The sequence below is a fragment of the Cololabis saira genome, chromosome 21 (assembly GCF_033807715.1).
Source record: "Cololabis saira isolate AMF1-May2022 chromosome 21, fColSai1.1, whole genome shotgun sequence".
NCBI classification, from domain to species: domain Eukaryota; kingdom Metazoa; phylum Chordata; class Actinopteri; order Beloniformes; family Belonidae; genus Cololabis; species Cololabis saira.
The window spans coordinates 14,544,877-14,557,707 of NC_084607.1; positions in this window are offsets into that span (position 1 = coordinate 14,544,877).

Below are 12,831 nucleotides of genomic sequence, written 5' to 3' on the forward strand. Positions count from 1 at the left end.
TGTCGGGGTGCAAAACAGAAATTAGAAAAAGTAATTACACAGCTCACGGCGGTTAATTTAGAGTCACCAGTGAGCCGAACACAAATGCTTCTGGGGAGTCAACGCCACTGGGTGATACTGAACCCGACAATGTTTGCTTCTCTAAACGCTGCACCTCATTTATGAAACACGAGCAGGACAAATCTGTGTGTAAACTGTTTGCACAGTGAAATAGATAGAAATAAATGCCTCAGTGCTCATTAAAAGCAAGTTACAAACTTTTTAAAGGTACAAACAAAATCTACATCTGACTTTACAAAGTTATGAGGGTCATGGGAAATTTAGATTTGTTGCAGTTCCTCGATTGACCACTAGAGGCAGACTGCAAACTCGAGTTAATTAGGGCCCGAGCACTGACAGTGCGAAGGCCCTATTGTATCTGTAGGAATAATTTTTTTCCCTCCTTTTTTTTTTCCTCCTTCTTCCAACGAAAGGGGGGCGTTTTTGCCCCCCTAAACGTGCCACAAAAGTCACCAAATTTTGCACGCAAGCCAGGACAGCTGAAAAAATTTGATATTTAATGGTTTGCATTAATGGGCGTGGCCTAATAGCTCAACAGCACCCCCTAGGAAACTTCGTGCCTCAAGCCTGACAATACGGTCTGACGTATATGCACAAAAATCGGTACACACCTCTATTATGTTGCAACTTAAAGAAAAGTCTCTTGGCGCCATGGCCGAAACCGAACAGGAAGTTGGCCATTAGCATCAGCTTTAATTTCATGTTATAATCTCCAACTTAAGAGCAGAAATAAACATATTTACAGCCTGGTTCAAAAACCTATTTTGGACTCAATCGTTTGATTTAATCTCTGAGGGAGGTGAATTTTTTTGTACCACGCCAGGAGAGTTTATACCAAGCAATAAATGTATTTTTAATATGATTGATTGACAGTTGGCTCAGCCAATGGCTTGCTGTTATCACTTACTTGTGATGAAGCATTGTGACAGCACGTGGCCCCCTGCAGGGCTTTGAACTAGGACCCAACACCTTTGTGTTAGCTTCAGCTTCCTACCCAGCTCCCTACCCAACCCTCCTGCAGACGACACCTGGAAGTTGGTTCAAACAGACTTGAATCACGAGAACACCCTATGGGGTAATTTAGAAGTTAGTGACAGTCATGCCAAATGTCTGATAATGACATTTGGCCACAGATCACATCTGACTGTTAATTACTTGTGTCTCTCACTTGGCTTGTTTATTCCAGCCTTTTGTTCATTGAGCTTTGGTATAAAAACCCTGTGGCCAAATCAATCTGGGTCAGCATTTCAACCAGACCCTGGTCTGTGTAGACATGCTCACCGCCGGCTGAATAAAATCTCTCATCCCACAGCGGACTCCTGAACTAGAGTTTGTATTATTCCTCAACAATTTGGTGCCGTGACCCGGATTGACAATAGACTTTCGATGGGAACTCCTTTTCCAGAACAACGGCACAATCAGCGACTCTATCTAAAATTTTAGAGGTAAGGGATCCACTTGCAAAATCCCAAATTATTGTTGCTGAGTTGTTGTCGAAAGTCTGTGGACTGGAGTACCAGAGAAAAGGTTGACGTCATCCTGAAACTTTAGGTAAATCCGCTGTGTGGTTGTGAGCAAGGGGTTATTGGGAAAAATTATTGTAGAGATGTTTAGGAATGCTGACAATTTCATAACACTTGAATTTGATTGTGTTGTGAGAATGCTTTGCTTATCCTGCCTTAGAATTTGACTCGCTCTTCTAAAAAGGTTTAATATCTTGGGTAACATTAAAGAGAGAAATGGCCAGAATGCCATGGTTGGTCTGAGTACCAAAAGAATAGTCCAGTGGGACTTATAAGCATATGCAGGACTTGAGGTCCATAAAGAAGTGTTGGAACACTGAGATATTTGTGGGAAACTGACATATATGTAGAGGAACTTTTTTTTATTTTATAAACGGGGATGACTCGCTCTCCCAAATACTTGAGGTATATTTCATTTCTGCAAGGATCTGACGCGCTCTCCTTGCATCAACAGGAATGATTTGTATGCTCTGAAGTAGACTGATGTTTGGAAGAATTAGCAAGTGATTTGTGGGTAAAAGTAAGTGTAATTGAAAGTTTTTTGGAGGGATCTTACAGAAAGAAAATGGAAAGTTTTTGGGAAGTTTCTCAGTAAGAGAGTCAGAGAAAGAGTTGACTAGTCCTTTTAAATACATGTATGGTAATCACGGTACCGATAGTTTTATTTGTTAGTTTTATTTGTTACTTAGTTAGTATTAAATATGGTTAAAATAACTAAAAGCACTTCAAACTCCCTCGGATCTTTGGAGGGATGAAAGTAGACGCCGTAATGCAGAATCCCAAATAGCTTCTCTTACTGATCAAAATAAAAAAGCTGATGGCTCTACTAGAAGGATTTAAAAACACAACGCAGACAAAAATGAAATTAGAGAACCAGTTAAATGATAAAATCGTAAGTCGTGTTAGCTGTTAGCTTCAGCTTCCTACCCAGCTCCCTACCCACCCCCCCTGCAGACGACACCTGGAAGTTGGTTCAAACAGACTTGAATCACGAGAACACCCTATGGGGTAATTTAGAAGTTAGTGACAGTCATGCCAAATGTCTGATAATGACATTTGGCCACAGATCACATGTGACTGTTAATTACTTGTGTCTCTCACTTGGCTTGTTTATTCCTGCCTTTTGTTCGTTGAGCTTTGGTATAAAAACCCTGTGGCCAAATCAATCTGGGTCAGCATTTCAACCAGACCCTGGTCTGTGTAGACGTGCTCACCGCCGGCTGAATAAAATCTCTCATCCCACAGCGGACTCCCGAACTAGAGTTTGTATTATTCCTCAACACTTGTCCGTAATCATCATGCTACCATGCTTAGTAAAGCAACCAGCTGTTTGTGTAAACGCAATGGTAATTTAGGATTTGGCCATCGAGTCCACATGTTAAGTATTTCCTGCTGTAAATATCTGACGGCAGCTCTGTAGATATTTCGGCGGTGTTCGGCTGAAAGCACTTGAAGCAAAGCTAACTTTGATTGACACGTGTTGGGTGTGTTCCTGTGGGTTTGCTGAGCAACAGGCTTCAAAACCGGACTCAGATAGCAATGGGTCACGTGACCGAATGCTTCATCCATCGTTTTATAGCCTACAGTCTTTGGTTTACACCTCCTGTGTGGGGGTTTATGCTAATTACTGACCTCGAATCAATCCATATTCAGGAACGTGCACACATTATTATGAACAAATCTGATCCCTACACGGCACTTGTGAGTTTGGAGTTTTACTTTTTCTTTCGTGAAGGAGGTGAATCTAGTCATAAATGTTTTTTCTATTCTTGCGTTTTCATGGTTCTTCTGGTTTGTTCTCATGTTTGACTTGTTTCCTGTTTTATTTTGAAAATCTGGTTCCTTGTGTTTTACTTTTTATTTAAATTCCCCTTCCCAGTCCCTCCTGATTGTTTGCACCTGCATCTTGTCAGCAATGTCTCCATAAACTGCCTTGTCTTTCATTTTGTCCCTGCTTGTCTATCCCCCCTCTTTTGTTTCACAGTCTGTCTACCCAGTTGTCTTTTGTTGGAGGCTTTTTATGTGGGTTTTGTCTGTGTTCTTGCCCAAATAGTGTTTTCTTTTGTGTGTGTGAGGGAGGAACGTTTGTTTGCAGGTTCTCCTGTCTGGAAATCTCTTGCATTTGGGTTCTGACCTCCACAGTCAGAGTGACAAAAACTCCCTTAATCAATTTTTCATGGCTTGCTGTTTTTGAATTCAGTTTGAAACAGCCTGAAAATGCTGTTTTATGCAGCACATCGGAGAACTTTCACAAATACTGACAATTTGAAACACGTTCTTCCGCTGTGTCCTTTTCACTCTCATGTTGAATCAAGCAAACTAAATGGTTTTGCTTTTTTAAATGTGTTAAATTTACCATTTACCAAATTTACAATTTTTTTCAGTCAAAAATGTGTTTTTCACTTAGTATAAAAAAAACCCGGGCAGTCTGGTCCACACAGACCACTGTTGCTTGATGTCGGTGTCCTTTTGTAGTTGATTCCCTATTTGAAGGTTTCTTCTCTACTAATGGCTGTTAATGGTTGTTGCGTACTCCACAAGGACAGAAAAATAAATTTTTTTCCTTGAGGTGGCAACAAAAAAGAAAGTTTGTTGACCTGGAACACAAACACAGCCTCTGAATCTATCGTGTTCTTTCATTTATCTATTTTCCCTCATTAATTTGTGTGGTCAAATTGTGCTTGTCACTATGGATATTTTGGATGTCAACAATGCAAAAATAGCTGCAGTGTTACTAATGTGAGAGGGGTCCAAAACAAAAATAAAAGCTACAAAATGGATCTCTACTGTAAAATTAATACATTTGAGGAATAGGAGCCAGTGTAACTGACCTCTTGATAGGGGCACGGTGGCGCAGCTGGTAGTGCAGCCGTCTCACAGCAAGAAGGTCCGTGTTATTTTCCCCCATGACTTCAGCTTCCTTACCCCGGGTGGGGTTGGCGAAAGGGCCTTTCTGTGTGGAGTTTGCATGTTCTCCCCGTGTTCCCTTGGGTAGCTAATGTGAGCTACCCTCACAAAAACATGCAACAGTCCTGGGCTATACATGCCCCCTCTGGCCAGCCGGGGCACCAGATGGGGTGGAGAGGATTGTAGCATTTGGCAATGTCCAGGACTGACTTAGGTAGGAGCACTGGGTGATAACATGGGTTAAAAATCGGGGATGAAAAAAGAATAAAAAAAGAAAAAGAAAAAACTGACCTCTTGAAAAATTCAGACGAGGGCAGAAATGGCTCGGATGCAGAAGCGAAGAATAAACGGATATGATGGTCGTCAATGAGAGCTCAATGTGACCTGTGATTCATGACTTGTACATTCACCCGCGGCTGTTCAGGGCTCAGTTTCAGCGCACCTACGCTCAAATTCCATCCTGATCTCAGGTCCACAAGATATTTCTCCAATAAGTCATGCTTTAATAGAGCACCATTATGTAAATTGTGTCTGCTTCAATTGGATTACTTTTGTAAGACCCACAAGGACCCCAAGACACTTGCTGCCAATTTTACAGATGCTTAGTGCCTGACTTATGAAATCATACACAGAATGTGTATTATGGGAGTGGTGAAGAGATGTTCATGAATTTTGTGTATCAAATTAGATAAGATAAGCTTTCACTGTTACATTTGTGTTTGAATGATCCTCTTGTACAACTTGTGCTTTTCCCGCAGCTTCATCTCTTTCTGGTCTTTGGATGAAGACTCCCATGAATCGAGCTCCCCTTCAGTGATGATATAAATGAAAATCCTGCTGTGCTGACTTCAAAGTTCGCTGTTGCAATGACCAATGCATCAATATCTTCCCATGACACTTTGGCCTCCACCTGGGAGGACCAAGTTTGGGTCCAGAAAACTCCTGCTCTCCTCTTCTCAGATACATTTGATCATTACAGTAGTTTTTTTTTCTTGCAATTTTTATGATCCAAAAGCACTTGAGATGAAACAGCTGGGTTCGGTTACACAAATGATTTGGTCTTAAATACATGTTTCCATTCTTCTCAAAATGTCATATGAACAGGAGCAAACAGGTAATTAACCTGTAGGGGCACCAATAGAACAGGGAAAAACGAACACCACGTCTCGCAACCCCAGCTTAAGTTCATCCATTCAGGATCATTTTTAAAAGATCAGCATCCAGAGTCCTGTTCAATCATTAAATCCACTTTGGTAGTTGAAAGCTTTCACCAGAAATGCCACCATGCTTCCAGAAGTCATATTTACCGTACATGTTCTTGGACCTTTGTGAACGACGGACCAGCCATATCCACCGTAAGTGATGAACCTGTACACAATATCTCTGTTTACACACACAGACTAACATGTCCACTCATTTAAAAGTTAAAAAAAAAGCAGTAAATGTAAATAACTTAATTTGATGGGATTGAGTGGACGGGTCAAATGATGAAGTCAAACCGTCGCACTACACCTGTTGGAGGATGGACTAAAATTTTTGGCAACTTGGAAAATAATAAATCTAAACTATCCGCTCCCCCGACATGTTGATAGAGATGACAGGTGTCAGCAAAACAGAAGAAATCATACCTGAAGCCACTGCTTCCAGAATAAACGGCATTTTGTAATATCCGAAGGATGTACTTAAAGTTTATTTTCTTAAATTCATTCTCTAGTTGTTGCTCTTGTTGTTCATCTTTCCTCATTAGCGGTTTAGTATTTATAAATCCTTTATCTGTATATATCTAACATATGCAAATCTATTAAATCTATTTTGATCTGTTTTCATAACTTTCCTCGGTGAACTCTTTGCAGGATCTGGGGCTAATCTTAGTTCACAGATCTTGGAACAGGGACTTTGCGACTCCAGGGAAACGCTGTTCAGTGATTGGTGGAGATGATATTGATAATACAAACAAACGCACTGCACAAGCACTGCATACATTAGTGAAACGTCTACACATAGGGACGGTTTACCATCTTAAGTCTATAAAACTCAAAACAAAACACAAAAGAAAGCCCTGGCAGTAAAGTGTGGAGTTAATTTAGCCTGCTCGGTATCTGACAGAAAAAACTGCATATTGATTTTGATTCATCTGCCACTTACCTGCTGGCCATTAGATTACTTTAACATTCTCATCTGCTGCACAAACGCCACCCGAGAGAGAGAGGGAGGGGAAAAAAGCCCTTGGAGGTATTTTCCCTTCAGAAAGCTCCCAATTACCCATAACCCTCAGAGTAACCCCAGAAGTGTCAGGTTTAAAGGCGCATACTGAGAGTGATGATGCAGCTGAGGTACATATTACCGGACCGAGACTGTATAAAAAGATCTGGGCGAACCCTCTATGACACCAACCTTTCTCAGGTATCTGCCCAGCCCCGCAGTGGTAAGAACCATCACAGAGCTCCACCGGGAGCTCTCAGCCTTTGTTCTCACAGGGTTGGACCAGCAGTCGCCCACGAGCAGAAACAGCCGAGCTTTGCAGGAAACAGTCTGCTAAACCACAGCTTTTATCATTAACCTTTCCAGCTAGTATCCCACCACAGTTTATGAGCATTTTTGTAATTATTTACTATGTGCTGCAGTGTGCAGTACTGCAGTTGTTGTTGTTAGTATGTATTAAACCACTGCAAAAACATGTATGCTACAATCATAACTGGCATAGCTGTGACCGGGTTCGGCTTCAGTGGCTCATTGCATTATGGGAGAGAATACGGCTCAGTTGAAAAAACTGCACATTTCGTTCTGGAAGCAGTGCAGCATCTGGATATTTCTTACAGACTGCAAGATGTGCATTTTGTTCATAACCTGCATGTGAATTGTCTGCAGCTTCGGTGTTCTCTAGTGATGTTGCACGTGGTTTGGAAAGTTTTATTGAATCAGAGCCAGAACTTACCTCACTGGAGGCTGCAGTTATGTATTTTTCATCGTCTGTGTGCTGGCTTTGAACTTACCTCACCTGACAAACTGGGAAATCTGCAACATCATCCTCCTTGTGTTAGAATACGGAGGCACGCCGGGAGTAGCCGGTATAGAGTGTTGTTTACTTACAGGGGTCAGCCAGTGCTATTTTATAGTTAGTAGTTAAAAGTAGACACAGGTTTTCTCTCAAGGAGAAGAGAATATAGCAATAAAATGTATGGCTAGTCCTTTTTGTTTTGGGCTCTAGTGGCCCTTTATTCAAGTTGCTGACAGGAAGGGGGAGAGAGAGAATGGGGATGACATGCAGCAAAGGTGAGCAGGCCGGGATTCAAACCTGCGACCGCTGCAGGAGGACTGTATGCTCAGTATATGAGCCGCTAGCTTAACCCACTGCGCCACCAAGCGGCTCATGGATAGTCCATTTTTAACATTAGCATTGAGAAGTAACTAATTGAAATTATAAAGTCATAAAATATACACAAGCAATATTTTTGTTAAAGCTAGGCCTGAATCAGATTAAAGTGAATTATTCAGCTAGTTTATGTGGCTTCAGTTGCTCTGAAACTATACACAAATGTCAGCTTCCAGCTATCTTAAAGTTAAACAACGTCGGTTGTTCATACTGAAATATTTGTTTGGAAGGATGGACGTTCATGCAGAATTTTTTTTGAATTTTTACAAACTATTGCTTGGTTTAATCCTTTTAACATTCAGAGGAGAAGGCTGCCGCCAGAGACCAGACCTTGTCTTGATCTGAAACCACAGGTGACAAATCCTGATGTAACTTTAACCAGTTTCCTCAGCTGACTGATGAATCTCCTTAAAGGGGACATATTATGAAAAACACGTTTTTTTCTTGTTTTAACATATATAAAGTGGTCTCCCCTCACCCTGCCAGCACAGGGGAGACAAAATCCCATGAATTTCTGCAAGGTCTGTGACCCCCGCCTTACAGAATCCCCCAGTGTCACGTGATTTTTTTTGAGCCGATTAGAATCTGCGCCTCGGGTGACGTCACCCGAGGAGCAGAGGTTCGGCCTCCGCTGCTGAAACCACGCCCACAACCAGCTCTCTCCGCCGGCTTGAGCATCCGCCATTGTTTAGAAGCGGTGGCTGTTTGAACAGCGAGGGAGAGTAGAAATGAGATTTTGCATCGACATTTACCCTCATAAATGGATCAGTTCCCACAGCACGGACCCGGCAACTGCACACGAGTCAGCGGTAAGTTCCTTTTTTTATGTTATATATATTTGTATGATCTGTGCATGGGCTAAGTATTTAGCTTAGCTCCGGAGCACCGGCGCCGCATACGGAGCTGCCGGAGCTGCTCACGGACCGGACCGTCGAGGAGCCCCCGGGTTCGGAGCTCCGAACCCGGGGGCTCCGGGCTCGGGGCTCTATTAGTACCGTAATACATTTTTCTTCTGTGGTTTCAGATCTTTCAAGCACCTGGAGCTGTTCACATTCAGAAGACGCGCGGTCCTTCCTTGAGCCAGCAATAGTGCATAAATTGTATTTATATATTTTAACAATAAAGTTGCCATTTGTGAAAAATCAGTGTTGTGATTTCTTTACAGTTAACATGATTCATTTGTCTTGTAACATAAATGAAATGAGGAATTGGAGTAAATAACCGTGGTGTAACTGTTTAGAATTAAATTCAATCTTCCTGTTTGAAGACGAGGTGACTAAAGGCTGATTTATGGTTCCGCGTTACACCAACGCAGAGCCTACGGCGTAGGGTACGTGTCGATTTAACGCAGAACCATGTACACGCTTTGCTACGAGCGCGCTGCTCTTCTCCACGGAGCGACGCTTTGTTCCCTCCCCTGCTACACGTCATTCAAGCAGCCAATCAGCGCAGAGCCTCATTATCATAGCCCCCCCCCGCCCTTAAAATGAAGCACAGAAAAAGGCTTTAGAAGTGGAAAAAATAAAAACATGGCCCAGAGACTGAATTTCTGATTTATGTAGAAAAAAACAAGCTTTAGATTGTTTTTAAGACATTCAAGGCCTGTTTAAAATATACATTAAATGCCATAATATGAATATGTCCCCTTTAAGTGTGAACTGTATCAGTGGAACCAGGGCGTGAAACAAAGGGTGTGTTTGTTGTTGTTAACAGCAGAATTTATAGTTTTAATATTTACTTCTGACGTATTAGTCACGTACTTTATTATGAGTAGGCAGGAAGTCATTTTCACGCGTGGACCAGGACTCCTGTCCCTTTTAACCGGACAGCTGTGCCTCTAAACACCCAGCCATCAGTCAAACTACACAACATCCCCCACTACTGGCTCCATTTGCCTCTAATTAAGGATGTCACAAAAAGGATTCAGAGAAGGGAGCGGCTCATTTCATTTCATTTTCATGTCCACTCTGCTTATCTGCATAATACTCACTCAAGCTCTTGGCATCGTGGCCATCGTCACTGCAGAGGAGAGGAAAAACATTAGGAATGATTTGGCTCTGGATCCTAAATCAAACAAAATTAGGATGCTGTCCCAGAACCTTTAGTCTGTCACGCTTCTGGTGATTACTGACGGCCTGACTGCGCTGCTGTCAGCCGTCATCCGTCAGCAACCGTCACGACGCTGGCTCGGACGAAACAAGCGTCCACACAGAGAGAACTCTGATGGACACGAGTGCTTCCTCGTCTGATTGTCCACCACTTAAGGTGTTTTTCCTTTAAATTTTCGTCAAGCTTCTGTAATTGTTAGCAGTGTGAGGGCAAATCTCTGACCTCATGTGCTGCACTGACTGACATCAGAGTACAAACAGGCTGTTTCCAAGTCAGACACATCTTCCTCCTGCTTCCTGGTGGAACGGGAGCAGCTCTGATTAAAACCGGGGATGATGGCTGCACACGCAGCGTAGTTTGGACAATGATAGATTCTGGCCTCAGCGTAAGGCAAATTAACATTCACAAATACCTCGGGGTGTTGTTTCATATGAACGTTTCCATGGCAACAACTGATGGATCACTGTGAAAGGATGGTGAAAGCCCAGGATTGATTTCCACAAAGAGTACAAGAAGTCATGTGACATTTCTCAGTCGCCCACATCGCGACGTTGTGAATTAGTAGATTATTAAAAGGAAGATTTACGCAACAATGTCAGTGGTATTTCTTTTGCTTATTTAAAACTATTTTTTTTTGTGTGTGAGTGAACCAAACACTATGGATAGCCTTTACCGTTCACCTTCAAAAAGTAACTCAAATCACAAGAGTCCTGCAACACTTATGAGTTTAACAGCTTTTTCTATTAGTACATGATGCATACCACATTTTAGCAACTCCTTCAGACTCGTGTTAAGAGGTGTTTTAGCACTAATAAGAGGTTTTCTCCAGAAAATGCAATGTGTACTTCGGTGTACCTGTGACACACAGGTGATATTTTCTGAGCTGATAAAAGCTGAGTGGGGTTCAGCCATTGTATGTGCGGCCCACGGGAATAACAGCTCCAGTGTTGACAAGCAGTCAAATTACTCGTATAAAAAAATGAAGTGCGACAAAAATACTGATAGAATCATTATCTTTGAGAGGCAATACAAATAAAAAAAAAAAGCATGCTCTCAATGCAATTATTTGAAGCAGACCACCTCATTCATTAGTGTTGTGCTGCAGAGCCAAAGCAGGACTTAAAGATCGATGTTTGCCAGCACAAATCAATTACATGGCGAGAACAAGGTTTATATTTGAGCGTGCTTTATTAGTTCTCTCCCACTGCAGAGGATCAATCAGCACGATGCCCTCACAGGAAATGAAAGGTGTATCTAAGGTGAAGTGTTAAACTCTTGTCCTCACCTCGCGTCATGATCACCGGAGTATTTACATTAGCTGGATCCGGCTCGGCGCACAGTGGCTAAGATAAAAAGGTTAGTGTCGACACATGGTGATGGATAAGATTATAACAATATGATAGACAATTGTAAAAAATATTCCTGTATAAGAAACATGCACAGTACAGTTGTTATCAGTTAAAGCAGTGCAGAAAGTTTAAGTCCATTTTAAAATTTCAGTTTAATTTAAAGGAATATTTAATTATTACTTTTAGGAAGAAGCAAAACAAATTAAATTTGGACTGCAGTTGGACTGTTTTGATTTGGACTGTTTTGATGCAAAAACTAGTTCATGGATTCATCTTTAGTAGCTTGACCATTGTAACAGCATCTTTACAGTTTATACAAAGAAATCAGTTAGATAACTGCAGCTCACTCAGAACTCTGCTGCTCCAGTCCTCACTAAGACCAAAGATGTGGACCACATCAGTCCAGCTCTGAGGTCTTTACACTGGCTGCCTGTCCAGAAGATAAACTTTAAAGTTCTGATACTGGTCTATAAAGCTCTGAATGTTCTAGGACCAAAATACATCAGTGCCCTCCTGACCCGGTATGAACCTTCCAGACCCCTTTATCAGTTCCCAGAGTCAGAACCAGAACTGCGTTCAGCTTCTATGCTCCACATGTCTGGAACAAACTCCCAAAAATCAGCAGCTGAAACACTCCAAACAGATCCAATTCTGCACTGTTTTACCTAAAGTTTCAAAATGTGATCATATTTTAACTGCTGATCACAGATTTATTGTATCTATTGTTGTTTGTTCATTCTTTCATTTTGTTTAAAGTTGAAACTATTGCTACTATGTGATGATGTTTTAATGTCTCTGTAAAGATCTTTGAATCAATTAAATCTAATATATTTATATAGCATCTATTACAATTGAAATGAAGAAGTATGAGAATGGGAAGAAATAAAGCAAGTTAGGGAATTTATCCATCCAATGTTTTTTATGTGGGATCCACCTGAGCTAGAGAAGCATCAGAAGTAGGACCCACTCTGGTTGTGCTCAAATGCATAAGCATGGAAGTTCCTTTCCATCATCAAAAGTCAGGGATGTGCAATGCCGGTCCAGGAGGGCCACTGGGCCTGGTACTTGTGGCTGTGTCATTAACAGAGTTGTGCAGATGTTGATGACAAGTTTATCACTTTGTATCCTCAAAGCCAGAACATCTTCCAAGTGTTTTGGTAAATTAATTACTTTTTAGTTTTTACATAATCATGGTACAAGTTGCCCATCCCTAATATAAGTAAACCAAAGTGGGGCCAGGATTGAGCCAGTGAATTAAAACAGGGCTCTTTTTGCAGCCCATTTATCTCTCTTCCAGTAGTATTAAGAACCTAAAGTTTCTTCACCAACAAATTTTGATGAATCTATAGAATTGAAAGATGTCTTGAAATTGGTGCCACTGACACGATCTTTAAAAAAAGACAAAGTCCTTTTTACATTTTACAAGTCATATAGCTCCAGTATATTCTCTGCCTGCAGATGAGTTACTGACAGCTGCCTGCTTTTTGAAGAATACCCTCAAGACATTTGC